Source organism: Staurois parvus, unplaced genomic scaffold (assembly GCF_062004578.1).
Source record: "Staurois parvus isolate SC_StPar_1 unplaced genomic scaffold, SC_StPar_1.0 ptg000928l, whole genome shotgun sequence".
NCBI classification, from domain to species: Eukaryota; Metazoa; Chordata; class Amphibia; order Anura; family Ranidae; genus Staurois; species Staurois parvus.
In genome coordinates, this window is record NW_028318724.1 from 338,436 (window position 1) to 363,819 (window position 25,384).

At 43.0% G+C, this 25,384-nt stretch overlaps 1 protein-coding gene across 2 annotated transcripts in view; it reads left to right on the forward strand.

Annotated features, from left to right (window-relative positions):
* LOC149441980 (leukocyte elastase inhibitor-like) overlaps window positions 1-25,384 on the forward strand; it is an 81,079-nt gene that overhangs the window by 1,459 nt on the left and 54,236 nt on the right. The window contains exon 1 of one of the 2 annotated variants that reach the window (XM_089656674.1): window positions 4,767-4,915. The exons of the other annotated variant lie outside the window; for it this stretch is intronic. The gene's annotated coding sequence lies outside the window, so the exon portion shown is untranslated. Of the gene's footprint in view, window positions 1-4,766; window positions 4,916-25,384 lie in introns of those variants that run through there. 2 annotated transcript variants of the gene reach the window in all.

The window sequence follows — 25,384 nt, forward strand, 5'->3', positions numbered from 1 at the left end:
GGACCAAGTATTTACTGGCCTGTCTGTGTTTGCCCCTTGACCATCATTGATTGATCTGAGTATCCATACCATCCATCCATCCATCACCCAGTCTTCACCTTTCATTGATCCTCTATTGGTTTCATCATTGGCCTCATGGCCCCTCATTCAGTCATTTATTTATTGTCATCCTGAGTATGCCCCATGTGTGTGGATAGTTTGCCTGTGTGCCCAGGCAGGTGTTTTACCATATGGCAATGTTGTCATGACTTTTATTGTGTGGGGTGGAGGGAGTTGTTGCCTTTTTGTATTTGGTACATGATTTTCAATAAATATAGTGTTTTCAAGCTGCAGATTTGTTCTCTTGAGGACTTCTTTTCCAGTGAGCTCTCCACTCACAGGGTTCCTCTTTTGCCACCTACATGGCCAGCCAAAACATTATGACCAACCCCATAATCAGCCAAAATGTTATGACAATACTCAAGATAAGCCAAAACATTATGACAAATCTCATAATATGCTCATAATAGTCTTATCATCAGCCAAAATATTATGACCACTCTCATCAAAAGCCAAAACATTATGACCACCCCTATTATCAGCCAAAACCTTATAACCACCCCCATGAACAGCCAAAACATTATGACCACCCCCATATTATCACCTTAAACATTATGACCACCCCTACACTATCAGCCAAAACATTATAACAACCCCCATGATCAGACAAAACATTATGGCCACCCCAACATGATCGGCCAAAACATTATGACCACCTATATCATCAGCCACAACATTATGACCACCCCATGATCAGCCAAAACATTATGACTACCCCTATGAACAGCCAAAACATTATGACCACCCCCACATGATCAGCCAAAACACTGTTACCACACTTACCTTCAGTCAAACATTATGACCACCCCCACATGATCATTCAAAACAATATGACCACCCCCATGATCAGCCAAAACATTATGGCCACCTCTATAATCAGCCAAAACATTGTTTCTACTGATCAGCCAAAACATTATGATTACCCCCATGCCCAGTGAAAACATGATCAGCCAAAAACGTTATGACGACTCTCATGTTCAGCCAAAACAGTATGACCGCTCCTTTGATCAGCCAAAGCATTATGACCATCTCAGTGATTAACCAAAACATTATGACCACCCCATGACCAGCCAAAACCATATGAACACTCTCATGACCAGCCAACACATTTAGATTAGCTACATAAACTACCTCATGAAGTAATTAGTATCCAAACATTTAAAAGGAGTAATTTCATTTAGAAATGTTGAAGGTAACTTTAGTTAGGTATCTTGAGTATACTGTGTGCCGATATGAATGTATTAAAAATAAGCTATTACCTTGTAATATGTAAGATATAGTCAGTACCTTGTTGAATTTTGGAAAATATTTTAACTTTATGTTCAAAAGTCATGAAGGTTTATTTTTGGGTCTTTACATATGAGAGTCATTTGTATGCAGAGCTACCTATCCTTCTCCCATGTCATGTCATTTATTGTCTTTTAGGTCCAATAATGGACCTAAAAGACAGCAACCAGACAAGTTATGCAATCCAATAGCCTGCTGCTGGCTGGCTGCTTATGTGGCAATATTTGCTCCTAAAATGTAAATGGGTTTATTTATTGTTTCCAGTGGCATAACAAGAAGCTTCAGGGCCCTGGTGCAAGAAAATATGAAGGGCCCCACTGACCCTCAGCTGGGGCTCTTTCCTCAGAGCCTGGTGGCAGAACATCAGGGCCCTTTTGCAAGTGCAACCTTTGTGACCTTGGTACTTTCGCCACTGGTATCAGCTGTTTTTTTATTTTTGTTGTTTTGTTTTTCCTTTTGTAAAGTTTTTTTTACAATTTTTTTTTTTAAATAAATGTTTACAATTGTTTTAGGAGCCTCATTGGGGGAATTTGGTGAGATATCAGGGGTCTAAACAGACCTGTGATGTTCCACCTTTGAGACAGAGAAAAGAGATTGATGACACAGCCCTCCATCCACAGCCTCAGCTGCACTGGATGAATGGATAGGAATAGCTCTGTACAGAGCTTCCCCTCCATTCAAAAACTGAAACATAGCAAACACAGTTTACTATGCTTCAGTTATGAAGTACCGATCACGGACTCTCCATTCAGAAAAGGAAGGGGCATGACACATTTACCAACTCCTTCCCTGTTCTCCATCCTGACAGATTCCCCGCAGCTGCCGGCAGGAAAGGGGAAAGTCAGCACAGCTGCGGGGGACGAGAGGGGGGGGGCTGGAAAAGAGCACAGGGGTGCCAGAGAGCACAAGGGGATGGAGAGCACAGGGGCAGAAGAAAAGAACTGGATAGGAGGAGCTGCTACATATAGAGGAACCAATCTCTCCATGTTCCTCCTGAAGCCGCTGAATGCCTTCTTCTCTTCCTCTACCTCCTGATGGAATTCAGTGGCTGCAGGAGAAATATGGAGAGCATACAGGTGAAACTCGAAAAATTAGAATATCGTGCAAAAGTTCATTTATTTCAGGAATGCAACTTAAAAGGTGAAACTAATATATGAGATAGACTCATTACATGCAAAGCAAGATAGTTCAAGCCGTGATTTGTCATAATTGTGATGATTATGGCTTACAGCTCATGAAAACCCCAAATCCACAATCTCAGAAAATTAGAATATTGTGAAAAGGTGCAACATTCTCGGCTCAAAGTTTCCCACTCTAATCAGCTAATTAAGCCATAACACCTGCAAAGGGTTCCTGAGCCTTTAAATGGTCTCTGTCTAGTTCAGTAGGAATCACAATCATGGGAAAGACTGCTGACCTGACAGTTGTGCAGAAAACCATCATTGACACCCTCCATAAGGAGGGAAAGCCTCAAAAGGTAATTGCAAGAGAAGTTGGATGTTCCCAAAGTGCTGTATCAAAGCACATTAATAGAAAGTTATGTGGAAGGGAAAAGTGTGGAAGAAAAAGGTGCACAAGCAGCAGGGATGACCGCAGCCTGAAGAGGATTGTCAAGACAAGGCCATTCAAAAGTGTTGGGGACTTTCACAAGGAGTGGACTGAGACTGGAGTCAGTGCATCAAGAGCCACCACACACAGACGGATCCTGGACATGGGCTTCAAATGTCATACTCCTCTTGTCAAGCTGCTCCTGAACAACAAACAACGTCAGAAGTGTCTTACCTGGGCTAAAGAAAAACAGACCTGGTCTGCGCTAAGTGGTCCAAAATCCTCTTTTCTGATGAGAGCAACTTTTGCATCTTATTTGGAAACCAAGGACCCAGAGTATGGAGGAAGAATGGAGAGGCACACACTGCAAGATGCTTGAAGTCCAGTGTGATGTTTCCTCAGTCTGTGTTGATTTGGGGAGCCATATCATCTGCTGGTGTTGGTCCACTGTGCTTCATTAAGTCCAGGGTCAACGCAGCCGTCCACCAGGAGATTTTGGAGCACTTCATGCTTTCTTCCACAGACGAGCTTTATGGGGATGCTGACTTCATTTTCCAGCAGGACTTGGCACCTGCCCAAGCTGCCAAAAGCTCCAAAACCTGGTTCAATGACTGTGGGATTACTGTGCTTGATTGGCCAGCAAACTCGCCTGACCTGAACCCCATAGAGAATCTATGGGGCATTGCCAAGAGAAAGATGAGAGACATGAGACCGAACAATGCAGAAGAGCTGAAGGCCGCTATTGAAGCAACCTGGTCTTCCATAACACCTCAGCAGTACCACAGGGAGATAGCTTCCATGCCACGCCGCATTGAGGCAGTAATTGCTGCAAAAGGGGCCCAAACCAAGTACTGAGTACATATGCATGCTTATACTTTTCAGAGGTCCGATATTGTTCTATGTACAATCCTTGTTTTATTGATTGCATGCAATATTCTAATTTTCTGAGATTGTGGATTTGGGGTTTTCATGAGCTGTAAGCCATAATAATCACAATTATGACAAATCACGGCTTGAACTATCTTGCTTTGCATGTAATGAGTCTATCTCATATATTAGTTTCACCTTTTAAGTTGCATTACTGAAATAAATGAACTTTTGCATGATATTCTAATTTTTCGAGTTTCACTCGTAAATGCAGCTACCCCTGCTGCTCCTTCTATCCAGGTGTACAGGGGGCTGCTCAGGTGCCCTGCAGCATGGGGTCAAGTTGCAATTGGGACCCCTGCAACCCCTGTAGGTTTGCCCCAGATTATGTTGGATATTACACTCACAGAAGCCTAGGGATCCCAGTCTCAGAAAGTGTTTGCTGATTGCTAAGGTCCATTAAAGGAAAGGTGTTTGACAGCCACATGTCAGAAGACTAGTCATTTGTATGTTCCAGTGCCAAAACCAAAGCTCCCTTCCTCCAAGACATCAGTGCCATGCACAGAAGTTGTTGACACACAGGGGCTGAATTATTGGAGAGTGCAAAATCTGGTGCAACTGTGCATGGTAGAAAATCAGCTTCTAACTACAGCTTGTTCAATTAAGCTTTGACAAAAAAGAAACTAAATGGAAGCTGATTGGTTTCTAGGCAGGGCTGCAGTGGATTTTGCACTGTAGACACTGGCGATAGGGGTCACAGGAGTCACAATTAAGACCCCGCCCTTGCCCAAGGGGGCCCTGCACAGCCCCTCTGTCACATTAATCTTCTATAGCTTTCATAGGTGTGTGCTGCCCCTGCAATCCCCCTCCCCATCCTCGCCCTGTCACTAATTGAAGAAGCAGAAAAGAAAAAGCAGTCTGTATAGGAATCGCCACCCAGCATGACGAGGAGACACAGAAGAGTGATTTGCACAGTTACAGCTGATCTGCCTCCGGCTGTCTACTGAGCCAATAGGTTGCTGCACCCCACCCAACACCTTAGAGAAAAAGTCAAGGTGCCTTGGAAACTGGGGAGGGGGAAGAGACAAAACAGAACTGATCGATTTAGGAGAAGGTAATCTGTAGAATGTGTACAATGTCTATCTTTATTTTTTGTTTTCCTTTCTTTCTTTTTTCTCTTCCCACTGTCACAATACAATAGTGCAGCGGGAGGGATTCCCCCCATCAACACTCACTGTGTTGATGACGGAATCAAGCAATTTTCTTTCTTTCAACCTGTGGTGGAAGGAAAGAAAATTGTATAATGTGTGGGCTGCTTAAGAGTGTGTGTGTCTTATTTATATATATATATATATATATATATATATATAGCAGGGGCGGACTGACAACTCATGGGGCCCCCGGACGATAAGGGATCATGGGGCCCCTGTGTCCTTGCCCAAACTCAAAAAAGCCTATGAAAAAGGTACCAGGGGCATCTCATGGGGCCCCCTACTTACCCCGGGCCCTCGGGCAGTGCCAGAGTTTCCAAATGGTCAGCCCACCCCTGATATATATATATATATATACACATGTTTGAGCTTTACACATTGGTCACACTGATGCCAACTTTGAAATCGTGTGACTAGTGAAGTCACACGATTTCAAAGTCGGATGTCATGACGATTTGAGGTGCGATTTGCAAGACACTGTTGTCTATTCAAGTACTTTAGAAATCAGTGCAGCTCCGACCAAGTCGGACCTACATCGATATGACCGCTGTAATTGCGGACAATAGGGTGCAACTTGGCATGGGATTTGCAAGTCACATGGCATGCCAAGTCGCACCCAGGGGACTTAGGGAGCATGATAGAAATCAATGGAGCTGAGAATCTGCTATGTGCTGATATAAACTGACTTCAGCACAGAGACATTTGCAAGCAAGGGGCAGGTGTGTCACCACAAAGAAGAAAGTAGTGTATTCTGTAGATGGGAGTATGCTGTCACAGATGCAGATATAAGATTAGAAGGTCCACAGTGTGGCAGCAATCAGTGGAGGAGACCTCAGAATTCCTCAGAACTCTCCAATGCCACGGACCTGTCTACAGGACACCAATGGTGACAGAGATGCCAGGGGTGGAAGACAGAAGAAACATGGGAGCACAGTGGGCAAACATTGTAACCTTATTACTGTATGATATTATTTATCTGTATGCCAGGATATGGTGCCATTCTCTCCACATCCAAATGTAAAAGCTGCAGCCATATGCATTGGGCTGCTCTGGGCAGCTGCTTATCAAATCTTTTGAATTACCCACTCAATATGTAAAGTGTAGCCACTTGGATTATCTTGGTGCACAGTGGGGAGCTGCCAGAGGGGCAGGTCAACTTTTGCATCAGGGCCCACAAGCTTTAGGGCCGTTTTACGCCATAGAAATGCAGTCCGGATGCATTTCTGTGTGCACTTTTTTTTATGTGTTTTTGGTGTGTTTTTGATGTATTCCGGTAAGTTTTTGATGTGTTTTGGATGCGTTCCAGTTCATTTCTTCCCCTCTCTTTTTCTTCAGCTTAAATATGGAAATGTGCATTCCAGTGCATTTTTGATGCGTTTTACTGGGTTCCAGTACAGTTCAGTGTAGAAAAGATGCAGCATGTTCTACTTTTTTTTCTGGAACTGGAACTGAACCCATGCCATTCCTTCAGAGCACTGTCCCGTGTCCTGAGACTCCAGTGCGCATGCGAGAGAGTGATGTCAATGCGTCTCAGCCAGTTAGATGGCTGGAGCTCGTGAACCTGGAAGGAAGACCAGGTGAAGATGGAAGCCTCTACAGTAGTGACAGTGAACCGCTGGAGAGCTTTGTTTTAAGGTGGTAAGTTTTACATAATGTGCTAGTATGTGATGCACATTATGCCTTTACCTTGCAGGAGATTTTATTTTTGTGGACACAGTTTACTACTGCTTTAAAAGTAGGTGAGTTCCAATGCTTATACCATCTAAGACAATATGGCAGGCAATACAACTATGGCACTATCTTATTTCAATACCTCAGGGTTCAGAATTTATAGATTTGCCAACTAGTTTTGAGGGATTGAGTGTAGAGGGCCAGCCAGTATGGAGTAGACTCTCTAAGGCATATGCTGTATCGATAGCACCCTCATATTCGTATATGTTCCCTTTTTTATGTCTGCATGGGAAAAAAGATTTGAATATAAAATTTTCGGCTGATCAGAGATTGTATCTATTATTTCATACATAAATGTTCTATTTTTTGGAGAGTGCAGGAAGCAGGGTAAAAGCTTTTGACTAGATGGTATAGATCTTAATAGAAGCTGTACTGTATGTTTTCTAATACTGACCCCATTTGTTGGCATTGCAAAGAAAAAAGGGGAGCACTCTTTCATATTTTCTGGATATGTTCCAGAATTCGCCCCTATGGTCAAGAGTTGCATGCTTTGATTAAAGATATTTCTGGTCTAGTTGCTCAGCTTGGTTAGAGGCTGTTCTGTCATGACTGCTGTTAGAGACAGAGAGTTTGCAAGATTTGATCTTTCTGTTCTTTTTACCAGTGTTTGGGCTCTTTGGCCCAAGACCACTTTTGAAAATGACTTTGATATTTGTGTTAATATATTGCTTCTGTATTGTTTGCTGCTAGCTTTATTGTACATTTGGTGCTTTGCTGCAGGAATGGTGCTACTTGGCCTTACTTTTCTCCTTACTCTACCAAATTCCATCCCTACAAAATTTCCATTTATGACTGCACTGATCATGATGGGTTTTATTAATCTTGTCTCCTGGAATGTCAGGAGTATGAAATTGAAAATGAAAAGAACTTTGGTTTTCCAATATTTAAAAAACACCATTTGATTTTTCTACAGGAAACACATCTCGCCAGCAGTAAGGTCCTTGCATTAAATAAGCCATGAATTTAGAGGGTTATTCATGCCTCTTATTTGGTATACAGTACATGAGAGGTGTCACTATCCTGGTCAGCAAGTCATTACCCTGAATCAGTGATCACGGACCCCAGCGGGCAGATATGTGGCTGTGGTTTAGAATATCAGGGGCATGACTTACTTGTTGTCAGCTTATACATACCCCCTTCTTTTGATCAAAAGATCCTAACGGCCCGGTTTGATAAAGTACTGGTGACTTTAACATTGTGTTAGACCTCCTTGCTAGATGCCACCAATCCAAATCACCAGTCTCCTCTGAGCTTTAAAGTTTGGTTGGAAGCCCTTAATTTTACTGGACTTTGGCGATGGAAATATCCAACTGATAAGCTCTACTCCTATTATTCCTCACCTCATGGCTCTGCAGCTCACATTGCCTAGCCCTGGGTTTTCCTATGGTTTTAAATCAACTCACGACAGCCGAGTATCTTCCTGGTGGAATTTCCAATCATAGTCCCTTGCTCCTTACCTTATCCATAGCGGGTTATAATGCTAGGCCCCCGTGGTGTCTTCAGTGTGGTTAGCTCTGAAATCCTGATATTGAAAACCAGATTGAGGACCATATTGCTCTCTACCTGGACTTTAATAAGGACACTGTGGACCCTCAGTTGGAATGGGATGCCTTTAAAGTGTTACTAAACCCATGAGCCTGCATTTACTATATCTGGTCTCCCACAGTACACAAAACATGGAAATGCAATTATTTTAGTAAATATAAACTGCTAAATACCTTTTCTCATCAGCAGTTAGAGCAGTCTTGTGACTTCTATCAATATCCAGCAGAGCACTGGTTAAAGCTTGTAGGAGAAGTTTTAATTTCTTCCCTGATTTTCCTATGAGGCTGTCGGACCTCTGTCCCTCTGTCTGGACAGTGCTGATTGGCTCTGTGCTGATCTCATGCACTCTCTTTAAGAAGAAAAAAACTCTCTGGCAATACACACCAGACTGATTTTACTGCTGTGGGTTTAGTAACACTTTAAAGCCTCCTTGAGAGGTCAATACATTTCCTTAATCAAACACCGCCACTGTACCTCTAATGATACCCTACAGCAGGCATCACTAAATGACAGAACGTGGTCCACAAACGGACTGAATGAAAATCCTATACAAACTATGCCTCTGACGCCTAGCAATGTGGATGTCCTCTGCAGCTGATATCCTCCAATTCAACTAACTCCCCCCCCCCCCAACACCACCGAGCTGCTGCCACAGCTCTCTTCTTTATAGAAGGCAGAAGGCACAGCCTGTCCAGCCAACGGGCAGGAGATATCCAACTTTTCAAGTTAACAAGCCGGTGATTGGTTGCTAGGCGTTCCTAGCAAGCAATCACCTGCCTTTTAACATGAAGAGCATGTCCCACATGTCCCGCCCTCTGTCCAGGCATGCCGTGCCTTCTGCCTCCTATCTGCTGTGTAGGGTAGGATAGAAAAGGAGGGTTGTGAATGGCAAGGAAGGAAGATGTGAGCTGTGGAAAAGGGGAAAAAGTATACAAAAAAAGGAAGATTTTAAAGGGGACTGGAGGTGTAAGAGGGGACTGAGATGCAAGTAAGGGGGATCTGTAAAGGGTACTGGGTGCAAGGAAGGGGGGCTGTGAAGTGGACTGGAGTACAAGGAAGGGGGTTTGTAAAGGGGACTGGGGTGCAAGGAAGGGAGGAATTGTGAATGAGACTGAGATGTAAGTAAGGAGGGGCTGTAAAAGGGACTAGGGTGCAAAAAAGGGGGGCTGTGAAGATAACTTCCTTGCAAGGAAGAGGGGGCTGTGAAGGGGACTGGGGTGCAAGGAAGGGGGGCTGTGAAGGGGACTGGGGTGCAAAAAAAGGGGGGCTGTGAAGAGAACTTCTATGCAAGGAAGGGGGGCTGTGAAGGGGACTGGGGAGCAAGTAAGGGGGGTTGTAAGGACTGGGATGCAAGGAAGGGGGGCTGTGCAGGGGGCTGAGATGTAAGTAAGAGGGGGCTGTTAAGGGGACTGGGTTGCAAGAAAGCGGGGCTGTGAAAGGGACTTAATTGCATGTAAAGGGGGGGGGGGCAGTGAAGGGGATTGAGATGTAAGCAAAGTTGTCAAGAGGACTGGGGTTCAAGGAAGGAGGATTGTGCAGGGGACTGAGATGTAAGTAATGGGGGGGGCTGTAAAGGGGATGAGAGTGCAAAAAAGGGCAGCTGTGAAGGGGACTGGGATACAAGGAAGGGGGGGCTGTGTAGGGGACTGAGATGCAAGTAAGGGGGTGGGTGTAAAGGGGAATGGGGTGCAAAGAAGGGGGGCTGTGATGGGGACTGGGATTTAGGTAAGGGGGCTGTGATGTAAAGGGGTGACAGAGGACACTGATGTGAAGGGGAGGGGGACTGTGATGTGAGATGGGGGCTGAGGACACTGATGTAAAGGTGGGGAGTTGTGATGTGAAGGAGTGACAAAGGACAATTAAGTAATGGAGGCACTGTGATGTAATATGGGGGGATTTGAATGCAACGGGGGGCTGTGATGTAAAGAAGGCTCTATAATGTAAAGAAGAGGCTGTTCTGTAAAGGGGGGTGCTATCATGTAAAGAGGGGTTTCAGCAATTTTGCTGTGGTGCAAAGGGGAAACTGTAATGTAAGGAGGTGGGGCTGTGATATGAAGAACCCGAGTCATAGCACAAACATGAGCCATAGAAGATGACTTGTCCCAGGATGGAATAACTGAGATTGGTCACTTGCACAGGCGAATCCTGCATCAGACAGATTTGTTCCATTGCTCCTACTTAAAGCTTCGGGAACTGCTCTTTGAATGGGGGGAGAAGAATGGCATACTACTTGCAAATTTATCTGTGGATCATTTTCTGGAACGAAGGTCCCTTGCATTAATGAACCAGCTGGGACAGTTTATTCCACCCCAGACAAGGACCTCTAGGTTTTTTTTTGCAGTATTTTCAGGGTCTGTACTCATCCATTCCCCCTTATGACTCCTCTGCTCTGAGATGCTGGCTACAGCGGTTGCCACTCCCCACTCTATCTCAGGCTGACAGGGATTTCTTTGATGCACCCAATAAGTAAGAAGAGCTAGAGGCGGCGAATATGTCTTTCCCTTCCGGTAGAAACAATTGAGTACTGTCCGTGATACTTTTTTTATTTGCACTAACATACAATTTTGAGGACAAGCTTTCGAGGAGTGTCCCCTTCTTCAAGGTCTAAGCAGTACTACTCACAAAGTTTTCGCAGAATGTTAGAAGAGATGAAGGGTGTTTTCCCTTCCGGCAAAACACTCGGTCTTGATGGCCTACTAGCCAAATGGTACAAATTACAGTATATAGAGACACGGTCTACCTGATTCATCACCACCTATTTTTGTTATACCATGGGCAAGGGACTCTCCCATACTCCACGTGTGCTGCCCATGTGGTTCTTATTGTCAAACCAGGCAAGGACCTACTGCAGTGTGGATCCTTCAGGCCAATTTCCCTCCTCAACATCGACCTCAAAATCCTCAGAAAGGTCCTTGCCACATGCCTGTCCAAGATTGTGGAGATGTTAGTGGATACTGACCAAAGGGGTTTAATCCACATAAGTCTACGGATATCCGTCACCTTTTTACGAATCTTCAGGCTGTACACTCTACACCTTTCAGGCTTGAGAAGGCCTTTGATTCAGTGTATCAAGTGTATAAAGTCAGCGCTACAACAAAAAATAATAATTATCAATATGTAGCTGCTTGCAATATAAGTAGATATACCACCATAATTTAAAAAATCACATAATAAAATGCAGCGCTACAATAACTGTAAAAAATACACACAAATTACTCTCTGCATTCTCAAATAAATAAAAAATCAAATAAAGTGCATCCAATGTTCAATGTTCATTATGTCAACAAGTTGTGATGACAGAAAAACAGTCCCAGTGTTCAAATGATTAAAGTTTCCACCATGTGATATATAAACACAATAGTGTAACCTCCACCTTTAGATAAAATGCAGACTCACCAGAACAACTTGCTGTCTATATATAGAACAGCAATGAGCACTTAGGAGATAGTAGCTCTCTCTCCCAAAATACAGGGTAAACTCTTCTCTGAAGTCAGGAATCTGGCATCCGTTCACCTCTCCAGCTTTCCCGGGATTAAACGCACTCACACCAACAAGGATTCACCATTAAACTGAAAAATGTCTCATAATGTAGTAGTTTTATTGTAAATCAAAAATGAGTGCAACAACTCAGTTAAAAAAGTACACATGTCGCTGTATAAAACTTACACAGGAGGCCATCAGACCAGCAAGGAATGAGCGTTTCGAGCATTTCGCCATTTTGAGCATTTGCGCATCTTTGTTTTAAGTGCTCTTTGATTCAGTAAACTGGGCCTACATGCAGGCTGTACTGGAGTGCATGGGATTTGGTCCCTCCATCTTGCAGTGGATTGCTATCCTCTAAAAATCCTACAGCCTCTATAAAATTAAGGAATGCAGATTCTGCCCCTTTTTTGATGTGAAGAGGCACTAAACAGAGCTGTCCTCTATCACCCACCATCTTCACCCTGATGATAGAACCTATTGTGGCTGCACACTGTGTTAGTCCTCAGGTGAAAGGACTCAAGGTCCATGATTTAAAATAAGCCCTTTATGGCGTCTTTCTGTACCTCCCTCACTATTTTGGATGAGTTTACTATTTTTTCCAGATTAGGGATTAACTGGAACAAATCCCTGCCCTGCCCCTCCAGTTGGTGAGTCACATAAAGTATTTATGGATACATGTATCTAATGACCTGGTGGATTTTATCCCATTTAATTTTACACCTTTACTGGGGTTAGCGAAAGCCAAACGTGAAAAACAGCAGTCTGACACTCATTGGACGGACCAACTTAATTAAAATGAAATTGCTTCCTGTTTTTTGTATGTCCTCAATAATGCACCTATTTGGATTTTGCTGACCCTCTTCAAACAATTGGATGCAAGCATTTCCTCTTTTATTTGGAATAATATTCCTCCCCTGTTCAGCCTTGCTGCTCTGAAGCAACCAACATCTATGGGGAGGCTTAGCTCTTCCAAATTTTTTTCAATACTTTCTGGGCAGCTGGTTAATGCCAATAGCTGGCTCACACTTGACAAAGGGAATGCTTCAGTGGTGATAGAGGCTGCAGTCCTGGGATTCTATGAAGCTTTGCAATTTCTCCTCTATAGAGGTACCAGGGCTCCTTATCCTCTCACTTGCACTATGTGAACTACAATTCGAGCATGGAATAAGACAGGGGTCACGTACCCTTTAACGTCCTGGATCTGGTCCCCACACTGCTGTTTGTGGAATAACCCAACTCTGCCACAGTTATTCAGGGTTCTGGAGCCAGTCATCTGGGCATCAAGGGGCATTAAGAAGCTGGGGGATCTGGGGGGTGGCCAACTGCCCTCCTTTTCACTTCTGCATGCTAAATATTCCCTGGCAAACTGGTACTTTTTTCAATACTTACAATTACATAATGCTTGTACTACCCAGTTTGGCTCCCTGGTTATTATCCTTCAAGAAACAGACCTGGATTCCCTGCTCTGCCCATTTCCAAGGCCCACTTGGTACTGTACCAGGCAATAAGTCCACCTCTTCCTGTAAGCCTGGTTAAGTGCAGGGAACAATGGCTGTCAGATATTTCTGACCTGGATGGTGAGGATGTCTGGGATTATCCCTTTCGTTATCATATCCATAAGAGCTAAACTGTTTCAAATCAAAATTGTTCACCGTATGCATCTAGTACCAGATAGGGTGAAAAAATTCAGACCTACTGGCTCCTTGGGTTGGCACTGTTCCTCCCCACATGCAGACTTCATTCATGTCTTTTGGAGCTGTTCCACAATAGATAACTTTTGGATGAAAGCTCTCCAATCTATCTCAACGGTGATGACCATTTCAGTACCTTGATTGATGAGAGTATGCTTTTTGGGTCTAGTGGAGCCCTTGACCTCCCGTAAGGTCATGAGAGTCCTTCAGAGTATGTTGCTGTATTATGCTAGACTACTCATTGTTTTGAAATGGAAATCACCTAACCCTCCTTCCATCCAGCAATGGAAAGCTCTGGTTAACGCAGTGTTTCCCTTGTACAAGGCTTCCTACAGTAGTAGAGACTGTCCTACCAAGTTTGACAAGATTTGGAACCCGTGGTTAGAGCGCCCTGACACTATTATGGATCTGGGAGGGTGATCATCCCCTTGAATCCTTCCCCTTATGTTTTGTGCCTAATTTCCTATCTTCTTTAGAGATGATATTCCTGCCTATGTCCCCCTTGGGAAGCAGTGTACCATTTCACATTTTACAGCTGTTTTTTACCCTCTACGTTTGTGGAAGCCTGGAGTTCTATCATATTTGATCCAGTCACTTGTGTTTATAGTATGGTTACTTCCTGCTTATATTTTCCTATAAAGCCTCTTGGCGCCCACTACTGGTAGTTCAAGCACAGAATGTGAGACTGTATCTACAGAGTAACAACTAAAGTCCTGCGGTTTAATTTTTTTTCCTTTTCCATTTCTTTTCTCTTGGTGGTTTTATATTTGTCTGGCGATGGCTCTCCCTTCTGCCCATTGTTGTAATTTTTTAAACTTCAATAAAAATAGAATTTATTAAAAGAAGATATCTCTGGCCTCTCTCTTGATTGGGACCCAGCAGCATGTTTGTTACATCTGAACCCTCTCTCTCTCTCTCTCTCTCTCTCTCTCTCTCGAGGGGTAGATATTGCCAGCCTGTGGTTAGAAACCTCTTTAACATGGCGAGGTCCTGTATGCCGGCACAGTGAAAGTCCTCCTGTCCACCAATGATGGGATACTGGATTTGAGCAGCTACTAAGATAATGCATGTGAAAGAGCATATGGCATTGGTGAAAAGACAGGAAGACAGTTTTCGTAAAACGTGGAGTGGGTCTAATCAATTCACCTCAAAGGTGAAATATAGGGCATTCCTTCCCTGATCCTGTGTCCAAAATATTATTAATTTATATGGTGGTTGATAATGCTATGGAGGTGAGGGAAGGAAGGGGAGGGAAGGGGAGGGGAGGGGATGGGAGGAGGAGGGGTAAGAAGGGAGGAGGAGGGGTGAGAAGGGAAAAAAAGAAAAAGAGAAAATTGTACCTGGTTCTGTGTATCACACCCACAAATGACATATAAACAATGATAATGAGTAGAAATCTAATAGTCATTTATTGTTTATTTTTTAAAGGCCATGAGCTGAGCAGGCACGCCTGTATGTATATTGTAAATGTGCATGCTGTACTTGGTAATTAGATTTTTTGTAACCTGGATGGTGGTGTATACTTATATTTCTTGTTTTGATTTACTGTATATTAGGGTTATGAATGTGTGGAATTTATTAATAAGTCATTATAAATAAAGAGTAAGGGGGAAGGAAAGAAAAGGACACTGCTAGCAGACACATAAACTTTGCATCTGACTCTGTCATTCCTCATCACTCTTCCTTTTTAAAAGGGCCCCAGTATGCTAGCAGAAGATATTATCCCCAATCTTGGATTGACTCTAATTACTACCCACAAATATTCACGGTTTATTTATATCAACATAGAAACATAGAAACGTGACAGTAGAAAAAGACCGAGTGGTCCATCGAGTCTGCCCTTTTTTTGTTTGTGTGTGGGGGGGGGAGTGTGTTTTTGTTTTTTTTGTTTTTTTATTTTGTTTTTGTTTGTTTTTTTATTTTTTTTTTGTTAACATTTTGTCTGAGTATAGATCTATGCTTGTCTCAAGCATGTTTGAAGCTATTTACTGTTGATTGGCTTACTGCCTCTGCTGGAAGTTTATTCCAAGCATCAACTACTCTGTCAGTAAAATAGTACTTTCTAAGATTAGCTTTGAACTTTGCTCCAGTTAGTATAAGGTCATGTCCCCGAGCTCTTGATTTTGGTTTCATGTTGAAAATACTGCCCTTCTGAACCTTATTCACCCCTTGATGTATCTAAAGGCTTCAAACATGTCTCCCTTTTCCCTTCTTTCTTCTAGACTGTACATGTTAAGTTCCTGAAGTCACTCTTGATATGTTTTATCCCCCAAACCTTTCACCATTTTTGTTACCTGTCTCTGGACTCGTTCTATATTATCAATATATTTTTGTAAGTGAGGTCTCCAGAGCTGGACACAGTATTCTAAATGAGGTCTAACTAAAGATCTACAGTGAGGAACAGAAGTATTTGAACACCCTGCGATTTTGCAAGTTCTCCCACTTAGAAATCATGGAGGAGTCTGAAATTCACATTGTAGGTGCATTCCCACTGAGAGACAGAATTTAAAAAAAAAATCAGGAAATCACGTTGTATGATTTTTAAAGAATGTATTTGTCTTACACTGCTGAACATAAGTATTTGAACACCTGAGAAAATCAGTGTTAATGTTTGGTACAGAAGCCTTTGTTTGCAATTACAGAGGTCAAACGTTTCCTGTAGTTCTTGACCACGTTTGCACACACTGCAACAGGGATTTTGGCCCACTCCTCCACACAGATCTCCTCTAGATCTGTCAGGTTTCGGGGCTGTCGCTGAGCAACACGGAGTTTCAGCTCCCTCCAAAGATGTTCTATTGGATTTAGGTCTGGAGACTGGCTAGGCCACTCCAGAACCTTGATATGCTTCTTACGGAGCCACTCCTTGGTTATCCTGGCTGTGTGCTTCGGGTCATTGTCATGTTGGAAGACCCATCCACGACCCATTTTCAATGCTCTGACTGAGGGAAGGAGGTTGTTGCTCAAAATCACACAATAAATGGCCCCATTCATCCTCTCCTTAATACAGTGCAGTCATCCTGTCCCCTTCGCAGAAAAGCACCCCCAAAGCATGATGTTACCACCCCCATGCTTCACAGTAGGGATGGTGTTCTTGGGATACAACTCATCCTTCTTTTTCCTCCAAACACGACGAGTGAAGTTTAGACCAAAAAGTTCTACTTTGGTCTCATCTGACCACATGACTTTCTCCCATGCCTCCTCTGGATCATCCAGATGGTCATTGGCAAACGTCAGACGTGCCTGGACATGTGATGACTTGAGCAGGGGAACCTTCCATGCAATGCATGATTTGAAACCATGACGGCGTAGTGTTCTACCAACAGTGACCTTTGAAACTGTGGTCCCAGCTCTCTTCATGTCATTGACCAGCTCCTCCCTTGTAGTTCTGGGCTGATTCCTCACCTTTCTTATCATCAGTGATACCCCACGAGGTGAGATCTTGCATGGAGCCCCAGTCCAAGGGAGACTGACAGTCGTCTTTAGCCTCTTCCATTTTCTAACAATTGCTCCAACAGTTGATCTATTTTCACCAAGCTGCTTGGCAATTGCCCCGTAGCCCTTTCCAGCCTTGTGGAGGTCCACAATTTTGTGTCTGGTGTCTTTTGACAGCTCTTTGGTCTTGCCCATGGTAGTAGTTGGCGTCTGACTGACTGTGGGGTGGACAGGTATCTTTAAAGAGCTCAGACAGGTGCTACTAAGTTAGATTAATGAGTGTAGCAGAGGTGGACATTTTAAAGGCACAGTAACAGGTCTTTGAGAGCCAGAATTCTTGCTGTTTCTTAGGTGTTCAAATACTTACAGTGGGGCAATAAAGTATTTAGTCAGCCACCAACTGTGCAAGTTCTCCCACTTAAAAAGATGAGAGAGGCCTGTAATTGGCATCATAGGTAGACCTCAACTATGAGAGACAAAATGAGAAAACAAATCCAGACAATCACATTGGCTGATTTGGAAAGAATTTATTTGCAAATTATGGTGGAAAATAAGTATTTGGTCAATATCAAATGTTCATCTCAATACTTTGTTATATATCCTTTGTTGGCAATGACAGAGGTCAAACGTTTCTTGTAAGTCTTCACAAGGTTGGCACACACTGTTGCTGGTATGTTGGCCCATTCCTCCATGCAGATCTCCTCTAGAGCAGTGATGTTTTGGGGCTGTCGCTGGGCAACACGGACTTTCAACTCCCTCCAAAGGTTTTCTATGGGGTTGAGATCTGGAGACTGGCTAGGCCACTCCAGGACCTTGAAATGCTTCTTACGAAGCCACTCCTTCCTTGCCCGGGCAGTATGTTTGGGATCATTGTCATGTTGGAAGACCCAGCCACGTTTCATCTTCAATGCCCTTGCTGATGGAAGGAGGTTTGCACTCAAAATCTCACGATACATGGCCCCATTCATTCTGTCCTGTACATGGATCAGTCGTCCTGGTCCCTTTGCGGAGAAACAGCCCAAAGCATGATGTTGCCACCCTCATGCTTCCCAGTAGGTATGGTGTTCTTTGGATGCAACTCAGCATTCTCTCTCCTCCAAACACGACGAGTTGGGTTTCTACCAACCAGTTCTATTTTGGTTTCATCTGACCGTATGACATTCTCCCAATCCTCTTCTGGATCATCCAAATGCTCTCTAGCAAACTTCAGATGGGCCCGGACATGTACTGGCTTAAGCAGGGGGACACGTCTGGCACTGCAGGATCTGAGTCCCTGGCGGCGCAGTGTGTTACTGATGGTAGCCTTTGTTACGTTGGTCCCAGCTCTCTGCAGGTCATTCACTAGGTCTCCCCGTGTGGTCCTGGGATTTTTGCTCACCATTCTTGTGATCATTTTGACCCCACGGGGTGAGATCTTGCGTGGAGCCCCAGATCGAGGGAGATTATCAGTGGTCTTGTATGTCTTCCATTTTCTAATTATTGCTCCCACAGTTGATTTGTTCACACCAAGCTGCTTGCCTATTGCAGATTCAGTCTTCCCAGCCTGGTGCAGGTCTACAATTTTGTTTCTGGTGTCCTTTGATGGCTCTTTGGTCTTCATCATAGTGGAGTTTGGAGTGTGACTTTTTGAGGTTGTGGACAGGTGTCTTTTATACTGATAACAAGATCAAACAGGTGCCATTGATACAGGTAATGAGTGCAGGACAGAGGAGCCTCTTAAAGAAGAAGGTACAGGTCTGTGAGACCCAGAAATCTTGCTTGTTTGTAGGTGACCAAATACTTATTTTCCACCATAGTTTGAAAATAAATTCTTTCCAAATCAACCAATGTGATTGTCTGGATTTGTTTTCTCATTTTGTCTCTCATAGTTGAGGTCTACCTATGATGCCAATTACAGGCCTCTCTCATCTTTTTAAGTGGGAGAACTTGCACAATTGGTGGCTGACTAAATACTTTTTTGCCCCACTGTATGTTCAGCAGTGCAAGACAAATACATTCTTTAAAAATCATACAATGTGATTTCCTTTTTTATTTTTTAATTCTGTCTCTCAGAGTGGGAATGCACCTACAATGTGAATTTCAGACCCCTCCATGATTTCTAAGTGGGAGAACTTGCAAAATCGCAGGGTGTTCAAATACTTCTGTTCCTCACTGTATATAGAGGAATCAGGACCTCCTTCCTCCTGCTGGTGAACCCTCTAGTGATGCATCCTAGAATTATATTCACTTTCCCCACAGCCTGGCCACACTGTTTGCTCATTTTGCAATCATCTGAAATAAGTACCCCCAATGTTGTACTCTCTCAAGGGATTCTTTGTATTAGCATCATTATTTTACATTTAGAAACATTGAACTGCTTTTTTCACTTTTTTGACCAATCTTCCAGCAATGCCAAATCATGTTCCATGTTACAGACACCTCCAGGGATATCGACCCTTTGTGTTATCAGCAAAAAGACATACCTTACCCAATAAACCTTTAGTTATATCACTTACATGTAGATTAAATAGAACAGGACCTAGTACAGAGCCTTGTGGTACACCACTAGTGACTGGTCTCTGTTCTGAGTGAACCCCATTTACAACCACAATCTGGTATCTATCCTTTAGCCAGCTGCATATCCACTGAACCACCCAAGGGCTAAGTCCTAGCTTGTACAACTTTTGTATTATATCATTATGTGGAACTGTATCACATGCCTTGCTGAAATCAAGATATGCTATGTCCACAGCACCACCCTGGTCCAAAACATTGGTAATATAGTCAACAAACACAATCAGATTAGTCTGACATGATCTGCCCTCGGTAAAGCTATGCTGCTTTGGATCCAGCAAGTTGTGTGTTTTTAGGTAATCAGTAATTATTCATTTCAGGAGTGATTCCATTAACTTGACTATAACTGATGTTAAACTCATTGGCCTGTAATTGCCAGCTTATACCTTGCTGTCCTTCTTGTGGATAGGTACAGTATTAGCTGTCCACCAGTCATGCAGAACTTCTCCTGTTAGAAGAGATTGATTAAAAAAGATCAGGTAATGGTCCAACAACTATACCTCGAAGTTCTCTTAGAACTCTGGGGTGAATACTATCAGGGCCCATTGCTTTGTTATATAATTTCCCAACTTATTATTAGTATAATTTATTTCTGAGAAGACCGAAGAGAAGTAATTGTTTAAGTGGTTTGCTATATCCAGGTCTCCTTTAACATAAGTGTTGTGCCCAGTTTTCATTTTAGCGATCCCATCTTATTTTATCCCATCTTATTTTATCTTTCTATCACCAATGTACTTAAAAAAGGTTTTATCTCCTTTCTTAAAAGATTTAGCAATTTCCTCCTCTTTCTGTGCTTTGGCAGCACTGATAATGTGTTTGTCCTCCTTTTTTCTATATATAAACATATACCTAAAGGGTATTCATCTGATTCCTTTGCCTTGCATCAGTTGTTGCAAGGGAGCTGGCTGTTTCTAGGCCTCTTCCCCACCACCATTGTTGCATTCCTAAAAGGCACCATTGATACATGGATACGTACATAATTATAGACTGCTGACATTATTCATGCTTTGCTATATATGTTGGGTTGCCAATGCTTAGTCATCCAGATTATATACTGTATATTGCTGTAAATAGATTGTAACCCCTTAAGTGTTAGCTTGAGCCATTCTTGAGATATTCACTACAACTGTGGTCATTGAAACGTGTGTCCATTATCCTCTTACTCTGTGCTGTACTCTTTGTTTAACCTCCCTGGTGGTATTCCCGAGTTTAGCTTGGGGTAAAGTTTCAGTACCACAAGCGGTAACCCCGAGCTACACTCGGGAATACCATGCGGAGCTGCTCCGCGATCCCTCGATCACTTACCTTGTCCTGCGCTCCCGCGATGTCCCTCCTGCAGTGTCCCCGGCAATGTCCTCCGGCGGATGCCGGCATCTGTCATCGGGGTTCTGTCCCCTGCGAGCGTCGGGACATACAGGGGACGAAACGGCAGGAAATTTGAAAATGACAAAAAGTGACATTCACTAAAATCACTAAAATCACATAGTAAAACATTACTGTATCAAACCATTTCACATACATTTTGTCCCGAGTGCTTTGTCCTGTGCCCTGCCTGCAATTTTACTGTTCTTATTGCCTGGAAACTTAGAAAAGTCCACGGCGTCCAAAAAGCGTCCCTTTAGGTCAAAAGTGGTTTTAGACCAGCTAGAGAACAGTGATAGTAAATCAGAACCACTTGCAGAATTGAGTGATAATGATTGGTGGGGACATTCGTCATCAGACACTGAAAACGATTTTGCGACTTTGCTCAGCGATGTGCGAACTTGGCGCTATATTTCAAATTTCAGTGTTTTTGGTTTGATTATATTATTGAATTCAATTTATTATTATTATATTATAATTTTTATGATTATTTATTAAATTATAATTTATGATTTCTTGTTTCAAGTTTTTTCCTACCCGGGATGTTTACTAGACTCTTGTTTGGACAGATTTCAGTGAGTTATTCCTAAGAATTACAGGCCTACAATATAAAACGCCAAATTTCCATGCAAAATAATGGTACCGCTTTCAGCACCAAAAATCTGAAATAATCATACCGCCAGGGAGGTTAAACCATGTCTGAACATGTCAGAAAATGTGAGGAGCTTACAAGGTCAGGGTAGCACCAGAGGACAAGCATGATCCAGTGGCCCATATCAGGGCAGAGCTACAACTATAGTTTAAATATATTATTCAATAGCCACAAATAATAAAAAAACATTTTGTCTGCACCAACTGCCTTTTCATACCCTAATATTGTAAAATTAGCAGTGACATCATCACTGTGCTGTACATAGTCTGTGCAAACAGTAGAGCTGTGGGAGGGGCTCAGCAGACCCCACCCACTACAGGCTGCCTGTACAAGGAGAGACTTTTACTGCACAAATTTGGAAGAAATACTCAAGGCACACCAAGGTTCAGGAAAAGCTGGGTATACTGTACATGCTTAGTTTTTCCTTTCCTTTCAGCTGAGCAAAAAAAAAACCCAAACTGAATCCTCCATTTACACAAGCGAGGTGGATGGAGAAACCCTCCTCACTGTGCTATTGACAGGGGGACTCCTCCCGCTGTCAAAATACATTGATCAACACTGCAGTCGATTGGCTGCAGTTGCTAATCCAATGAAAGGTTTCCAACAGTCCCATTCGACATAAGTCAATCTATTGATCTACCCACCGATTTCTGTCAAACAGGTAGTGTCACTCAGATCAAAATTCAATTTCGATCTGTGTGTACCCAGTTTAAGAATAAATATGCCTCTTGTATCTAGTCAATATTTGCTTAGCCCAGAGTTTAACTTTAAATGGTTTACCTAAACTCTGTGCTAGGCAACGTCAAGGTAAAAAGAGAGATTTAGTTATGGTTGCACAATGCTCCAATACCAATTCTTGTGTTATCTAAGCTATATTTGAAGCAGGTTAGTAGGGCTACCAGCTTGACTGCTTAATTGTAGTATAGACAGCACTAGAAGATTAACTAAAGTATCATCAGTCTCAGGCCATTGGCAACAGATAAATATAGCTTGTGTCATGAGATCAGCAATCATTTCTATAAAGACACTGAAAATAACGCAATGGTCATGCATGGTGTAGCAAGTACAGCTTGAGACAATTATGCAGACGCTATCATTTTTTCAAACTAAAAATATAATGCTGTGCCTGCTATACCAAAAAACCACGCAAAACATTCCTCTGCAATAAGTGACAGATCACGCCATTCTTAAACCATGTTATACAGTTTATGTCTGTACTTGCTTGCATATGTCAAGGGATTTATCCTTGTATTAAAAATCAGAGACTTGCAAATCATGGCTGTAAGCCAGTGGAGCCAGTTAGGATTTGTACATCTCCACCTAAAATTCCAAGAGAAGGTGTACATTCCTCTCAATGTAATTTCTAACTAATCTAATCAGGCACAAATCTTTGTTTTTAAAACTTCACCTGGACCTGACTGGGTATTTTGCCTAGGGTGGCAGCCCACCAGGGGTGGCAAACAGCTGCCTACCTACACATCATATTGTTGACATTTCTGTGTATAATACATTCTAGAATGCCTTTTGTCTGCCTTTGCAAGACAGCTGTGTTGTTATTGTTGCTGCCATTTTTTGTTGATGGACTGTTGCTGGCTACTTGTAGTTCACCCAATCTGCATCTGTACATCTAGAACTAAATTGCTAGCAGAATAGGGGGAAACGTTTGCCCTACCCTTCTAGCCATTGCTTACAAGTATTCTGATATAGAGTGGGCAAACTGTCTCTTTCAGCCTTAAAGTGGTAGTAAACATGGAGCAATGGAAAAAAAAACATTTCCCTGCAAGGTAAAGGCATAAGGTGCTACCGTGTTTCCCCGAAAATAAACATCCTCCGAAAATAAGACCTACTTACAGGTTTCCTTCTGGGTGAAATATAAGGCATCCCCCCGAAAATAAGGCCCCCGTAGGCTCTGTCTCGGAATGAAAATTAATTTACTGTAAACTGGTTGCTAGGGCCGCCCTGACTGGCGTCTAGCAACCAGTGACGTTACACGGAATCCTGACGTCACTGCTGTGTGGAGGCGGAGCGGAGGTCAGAGTGAGTGGTGAGTGCGGGGCGGGAGAGAGGAGGAGACTTTCGCAGATGTGTGTAGAAGAACAGGAGGATCAGAGCGGACGGGACGCGGCGAAGGTGGTGAGTGCTGGTCTGTCTCTGGTGACACTGCCTGTTATGATGACTGTTATGATGATGTTCCAGAAGATGATGACATGATTGTCATTGAATAAATGAGTTAATTCTTGATACTGTAGGATTCACAGTTTGTCTGGTTTGTGTTGACAACTACCGTACTACCGTACCGTATACAGGTAATAAATTTCCTTTATTTTCATTTAACAATAAATGTGTACCGTATTCTTCTTCATGGAAAATAAGACATCCCCTGAAAATAAGACCTAGTGTGTTTTTTTGAGCCAAAAAAAATATAAGACAGTGTCTTATTTTCGGGGAAACACGGTAGTACACATTGCATACTAGCACATTATGAAAGGCTTACCTTCAAATGAAGCTCTTCGATGGTGCGCTGTCACTGCTGCAGAGGCTTCTACCTTCACCCGGTCTTCTTTCCAGGTTGGCCGAGCTGTGATGATGTCACTCCCACGCAGGCGCATGGGAGTCCTGGCAGCAGCACAGAGGTAAGCTTTATTATAAGCTCACCTGTAGGTAAATATAGACATAGATATTTTACTAACACTTTAAACCTCCAGGCCAACCATAATATGAGTTGTTGTGAGGTCTGGAATCATTAGTGTGATATTAAGACTAACAAGTCAACTAGGTTAGGAGATGAGGGGCAGGGGGTGGCACAAGACAGGCGGCCTAAAGAGGCAGGAAATGTAAACTGTCCCTGCTCATACCTGCTGAATCTATACTGTACATTCCACAACTTTTGTTGGTTAAAAATTTTACAGAATAGAATAGTAGTATTTGCTAAGAAAATCCAAATACATAAATGTCCATAATCTGGATACAGATGCACTTTAACATTTTCTGGCATCACATCAACAAAGACAATTGAATACTGCTATAGCATTTCACAAAGACCAATATTATTTTATTTATTACACATACTTACTGTATATAGCACCATCAGTTTACACAGCACTTTAAATATACAGTGTATTGTACATTCACATCAGTCCCTAACTCTCAAGGAGCTTCCAATCTAAGATCCCTAACTCACATTCATACACATACTAGGGCCAATTTAGACAGGAGTCAAATAACCTACCAGCATGTCTGTCAGGAATGGACTCACCACTGGTGGTGGGACTCACCTGCCGTGTGGGCTGCAGTACCAGGGCTGGCCAGCAGGTGCTCTCAGCAGCCAGAAGCTCACTCCTGCAATCAAGTCATCACCTGAGGCTGATTGCAGGAGGTGTATTTAAGGAGTGGCCAGGCCTGCAGTCAGGGCCTTGGTGTATAGTTTCCCTTGGCCCCTGTATCCTGATCCTGCCTGCTTGAATCCTGACTCTGCACGAACTCTGCCTGTACCAACCTCGGCTATTCCTGACTACTCTTCCGCCTGCTCCTTGTACTTTGCCTGCCCGACTACGTTTAGTATTGTTCTTATTGTTATCTGTTGGAGGTTTGGTTGCACTGTGTTTATGTTTAGTCTTGCACTGCGTTTATGTATTGTTTAGTCTTTAATAAATTGTATTGTTTATACTATACCTGAAGCCTGCGTTTCCCTGTCAGTCCACACATCTCTGGTCATACCTGGAGCCCTGACAATGTCTTCGGAGTGTAGAAGGAAAGCCATGCAGGCACAGGAAGAACATGCAAACTCCAGGCAGATGCCATGGTTGGGATTTGAACCAATGACCCTAGTGCTGCCAGGCAGAACTGCTAACCACTTAGCCACTGTGCTACCCATTATATTATATAATACAATATATTATAAGGATATTTGTATATGTATCTCT